This window comes from Pteropus alecto, unplaced genomic scaffold (assembly GCF_000325575.1).
Source record: "Pteropus alecto unplaced genomic scaffold, ASM32557v1 scaffold76, whole genome shotgun sequence".
Classification (NCBI taxonomy): Eukaryota; Metazoa; Chordata; class Mammalia; order Chiroptera; family Pteropodidae; genus Pteropus; species Pteropus alecto.
Genome location: NW_006443138.1, coordinates 6,119,450 through 6,125,336, shown reverse-complemented (window position 1 = coordinate 6,125,336; position 5,887 = coordinate 6,119,450). Strand labels below are relative to the sequence as shown.

At 37.2% G+C, this 5,887-nt stretch overlaps 1 non-coding gene across 1 annotated transcript; it reads right to left on the bottom strand.

Annotated features, from left to right (window-relative positions):
• Window positions 1-4,216: 4,216 nt before the first annotated feature.
• LOC112472312 lies at window positions 4,217-4,335 on the bottom strand. The gene has a single exon (XR_003043617.1). It is a non-coding gene; the product is annotated as a 5S ribosomal RNA (ribosomal RNA).
• Window positions 4,336-5,887: the final 1,552 nt, after the last annotated feature.

The following is a 5,887-nucleotide window of genomic DNA, read 5'->3' as shown; positions in this document are numbered from 1 at the left end:
AGACAACTATATGTTTCTTGTGCTGCTAAAGTGAACTTGTTTCTGGACCTTCAGGAGGCAGCAGCGATGAGTCTGCAAATGGTTTTAACGAACTTGCTCAAAACTCTCTAGTGTGGCATAGAGTCTTGGAATAGGGATCAGGGTCTTGACCTCTTAGCTTAGGGAGAGCTGTCAGACTCTCAGAGGTCAGAAGTGTAGAGCCAAAGGCTCTTCCCTCAATCTCTAATATGGCCCAAGGTTATGACATGGCTTTATTTTTAGGCTTTAACATTGGTATGTTTCTTTTCACTATTCTGCTTTCTACTTTTTCAAATCACGGTGGGGATTATGAAGGCCAATCGTAAACAAAATTTCACAATTCATTATAAATTATCAGTGAAGAAAAAATTGGCCCTTCGATCTCTTGCCTTCTTTTCTCTTTCTTTGGCCTAGTGAGTTTCATTTTAGCAAAGGAGAAACAGGAAGAGAGGAAATGTTGACTGATAAAACTTTTGGAGCTCTAGGGAGTGATGAAAAGACGTTGCATCCAATTGCACGGGCTTCTCAAATTAGAGCAGAGGTAAAATTATGTGCTTTGAGTTTGTCCTTATATAAAGAAAGAGTTTCCTAGTTTACATTGAATGTTTATTGAGAAGGTAGTTAAAATAATTAATATATGCTATCGATTTTTGCTAATGGATGGTTAGGTTTTTCAGAAATACATAAATGCCAGTTATATTCAATATATTGTTTTCTCTACTTACCTTTCCCATACTCTGCTATATTTTCTTTAGTTATTGAATTTGACTTTATATATATTTCTTTTTCTTTTCAAACTCTTGATTCGTAATGTAAATGCCAACCTCTTATGAACAAAGGAAACTTCTCAGTTTTATTTTGTGATTTTTATAGCCTAGATTTTCAGTTTATCCAGGAAGAAAATGAGAACTTTAAGATCTTCTTTCAGATAAGAATTAATTTTTGGATATGTAAGTTAGTTAAACGGCTAATGGTAGAAGCCAGCCTGTTTCAGATAATCACAGATTCCTAAGTTACACTTGATATTTTTATACATATAGCTGTTTTCTCCCCAAGAATTGAATAGCAAACATTAAACTGCCAGCATAATTCTAATCTCATATGGGGTGATCAGGTACAGAGAAATAACTGTTTCGGGATTTACTTTCTGAGTCAGGCAATCAAATAACAGAAAACCTTTCCCCATTCCAATTCATCACAGTTCTTGCCACTGTATTATAACAAAGCCATACCATTCACACCTTTTTTATATTTTCGTGTACATACAAATGTAAAGGTATAGATATGGGGACAGTTTTCAGTGTGGAAATATCTCAATCCCTTTTCCTTTTGGGAGCTCTGGACAGATCAGCCCATTTATAATATAATATCAGTGACGTTTAACAAAGGAAATATTCTCTCGCTTTCATTATGAGACTTTTATAAATGTTTCTTCCTCATATTAACATTTAACTTCTTTATTACCATCTATAATTCTTTCTCTCTCTCTTTATTTTATCCTTTTGTATTTATTTTCTATAGTTTCCTTTGATTACTGTCTTTGCATGACATATCTCATCAAGTACATGAGTATTGAGCTGATTTACCAGCATGAAGAGGAGGCATTTCATTCAGAGCCATGTTTGTCAAAGGGAAGAGCAACTTAGAACTTTAACTTTCTGGCTGACATGTAGCTGCTGGAAGGATTTCAAAATTCTTATAATTAATTCTAACATTTTCTTCTTTCATCTAAGTCAGTTGACTTTTCTCCTCTTCTATTCTCCACCTTCTTTTTCATAAACCTTTTCCTTTAGTTGTCTCTTTGCGTCAGAAGCGATCTATCACTTAAGAAATGCCTACCTCATTCCCTGAGTCAGGACCCTAAGTGAAGGTTGAATCAGCTTCTTAAAACAGCTGAAATCTACTTGTGCTTGTTTTGGTCTGAGCAGGAACTTCAGACTCTCGTTGGAGCTGAGATTCAGTCATTCAGTAAATATTCATATGCCAGGTATATAAGAAATACTATATGCCAGGTACTGTGCCAGGTATGTGGTGGGAATCAAGCAGACAAATTCTTGTATCCTCGTAGGTCCTTGTTTTGGTGAGGAAACAGATAATAAACCACTGTAAGTGTGTACTATGAGGAGAGCTGGGAAGAACAACAAGTAGGATCAGTTGTCAGAGAGGAGGCAAAGTCTATCTGAGAAGATAACCTTTGAGCAGAGGCTAAATGAACAGGGAGGTAGTCATTCAAATATCTTGGGGAAGAGTGTCCCAAATGAGAACAACAAATTTAAAGTGTCTGGGTGGAGGCAAGCCAATAGTGTTTGAGAACCAGCTAAGAGGCCAGTGTGTCTATATGGCAGTGAGGAGGAGGAATGTGGACAGAAAGCAGGTTCTAGAAATAGCTCTGAACCAGACCGACCCTTGAAGAACACCATATTTGAGAAAACAAGCAGACTTAGAAAAATAAAAACAAGACACATTATGTAATGCAGCACAATCTATCATCCAGGACAAAATAAATTGTCATAAACAAGAATGCTATTAGATATTCAAAGAAGGGAAGTCTCGCTATAGTCTGGGTGTAAGTGAGGAAGGCTCCCTGGGAGAGGTTGGCCTTGAGCTGTTCTCATTCATTTATTTATTTAGTGTGTATTTATTGAGTGCCAAGTAGGTGCAAAGCTATGTGGTAGGTGGCAGAGATATAGTGATGAGCAAAATAAACTAAACCCTGGATCCATGAACTTACTACCCAGTTAAGGAGAGAGAGGTAAAGCAAGGAATTACACAAGTAAGAAAGAAATCCAAACTCCTACCCAGTAATCTTTCCTGTTGCTCTGGCTTGGCACAGAAAGAGGAAGTGACAAACACTTCTTTCTTAATTATATTTCTTATTAAGGATACATGCTTCATTGGCCTAAGTATTTAGATTCATCAAAAACATTGATTAGCATTATTGTATTGGGGGGCTAGTACTGTTTCAAATAAAGCCTGGCTAAATGAGGAATAAAAAATTGTTCCAAAACAAACAAACAAAAGAATTACACAAGTAGGTATATGACAAACTGTGAGGAATATCCTACCCTTACAGTTTAGCACATAGTGCTGCAAACATCTAAGATCTAATGTAGCCTGGAGGAGGGGCGGGTCATGAGGGAAGGCGATGCTCAGGAAGTGACTAGATGACTGGGAGTTGGCCAGGCATGAGTGTGCATGAGACATGTGGGTAGAGGCAACAGCCTGTGGGCAGGGCCCAGGTGGAATGCACCAGGCCTGTTCTGTGAGCCAAAATGCAGCCAGAGTGGCTGAGCACAGTGAGGATAGATCAGGAAGGCTGAGTGGAACTTCCTATTCCAGATCATGTGGAGCTTCGGATTTTAAATTTTATCTAAAAACACAGGGAAGCAATGAAAGGTTTTAAGTAAGAGAGTGTCACGATCTGATTGATGGTTTAAGATGCTCATGTTCCAAGCTGTAGAGGAAGATATTGGGGCAGGACAAATGAGGAAGCAGGAGAGAGGCCATTGCAGGAATCCAGGTAGGAATGATGCTGGCTTAGACTAGAGTGGTGACGATCACAGGTAAGAATAAGAGGAAGGGTAGGTATGTTTTTGAAGGGCAGGTAGCTCTCAGGTGACATGCTTAATTTTCATTTATCTATGTTGTGAAAATATTAAAAATACAAAGCAAACAAAAGCCGCATTCTAAAATTCTAACAATGAAATGTACTTTAGCCAGAAAACTAGGCAATCTCACTGAACATCTTGCATGCCAGCAATAATTGTCTTTTATTCCTGAAAAGTCTTTGGAAGTCTGATTTGCTGCTTTCCTGCAAATTGCAAAATAATAATGTACCTATTTGTACAACAAATAGAACACCTACTATGTACTAGGAACAGTTAAGGGGACTGGGGACATAGCAAGGAGTAAACAGGTTTTCTCAAAGAGCTGGTATTCTGGTAAAATTTACATTCCTGTGTATTCTTTTAAGTAATATATACTTTTGACTAAAAGAAAACAAATGAATGATATGTTTCTTAAATATCTCAGTTTGATATAGGAATTTTTATGAGAACTTCAAAGCTCTGTTATGAAATATTTTATTTTATTTTTTATTTTTTTATTTTTATTTTTTTTTAAGGCGAGGCAACCCTCGATTGACCTCACAGATTGCAAGGAACTTGTCAGCTTACAATCTCTTATTTTTTATTTTTTACGCCTACAGCACCTGGTCTTCCTAGGTGGTCTCCCATCCAAGTACTAACCAGGCCCGACCCTGCTTAGCTTCCGAGATCAGACGGGATCGGGTGTGTTCGGGGTGGCATGGCCGTAGACTGGCATGGCTATAGACAAAATATTTTAAAAGTAAATAAATTAATAGGCAGTAACTTACTAAGAAAGCATTTACCATTTGACTAACTTAAGCATAATATCATTGCTATATAAAGATCTTGCATAAATCATTAAATAAAGAAGAAGCTCCTAACAGAATAGAGGTTTTAAAGACATAAGAAATACTGTTAAAATAAATAATACAAATGGCTTCCAAAAAATTGACTTCAGTAGTAAAAGAAGTGCAATTTAAATCAACCATGTGTGATGGCTCCTCCGACATTAACAAAGATTTTCGCTTTTAAAATCATGATACTCAGTGATGGGTGGATTTGACAGAACCAATGTGAATTGGCAAAACTTCTGGAAAACAGTTTGGCGATATACCTGATGAGGCTTAAATGGTAAATACTTTTACTTCTGTTTCTAGGGAAAGGACCTAAAATAGTTACATCAACTACTAAAAATTTCTTTATATACAAGAATCTACTTAATCTAAAGGGTTCAATAGAGCAGATATTGAATCTAAGAGGTTAGAATATTGACTTTGTGACCTGAATTGTAATTAGGTCCTGGAGATCTCATTTTGACTCTGCTGTGAATGAACCTCAGCAAAGGCCTATGTCATACAAGTTGGAATCTCCATCTATTTCTTAGTTGAGAGAAGACATTAGCCCTGAAACATGATTGCAGAGCTTAGAACTTCCTTACTCTGCTGCCTTCAGAGACCTGCACAAGCTCTTTTAGTTAGTGATCAAGTCAGAGTCTAAACAAACCTGCCGGAAACTCCCTGCTGCCATACTCAGTCCTCTCTTCTCTCTCGGTTCTGCCTTTCGCCTCCATCCTAGATTTTAAAACTCTAACACACACACACACACACACGAGTGGGGAGTGGGTAGAAGTTAAACAGTGGATTTGGAATCAATAATAATAATCGATAATGCCTGCATAATGTATATGTTAGACATTGTGTGCTATTTATATTAACTAATTTAATCCTTACAATAACAATAAAATAAAATAATAAAATATCATGAGGTAGATACTACTATGATACCCGTCTACAGATGAGGAAACTGAAGCACAGTGATTTGAACAAGGTCATACAGCGAGTATGTAGCTGAGCTCAGATTTTTGTGTAAGCAACCTAAGTCCCAAATCCTGCTCTTTATATCACCATATCTTCCTGTTTCTTTAATCAAACGACTGGAATTCATGTCCTGACTCCCCAGGTAGTGACTGGGAGAGACACCAAACATCTCAGAGCCTGGGTGTCCTCCTGTGAAATGGGCATAGGATGCCATCCACACTGAAGTGCTGTGATGATGAAATGAGATGATATATGTGAAGTTCCTGATCTGTAATAAACACCCAGAGACTTATGACGTTATTATTTTTAAGTACATTATAATTCCATGAAAGTCTGTACATTGACTTTGACAAAATATTTAACTATCATTTAAAAATGCAAAGACAAGGCTCTCACCTCTTGAAACATTTTTGGGGCCATTTCTTGTGTTGCAGCATTTTGTGGTTAACGGAGGTTATGCAGCTT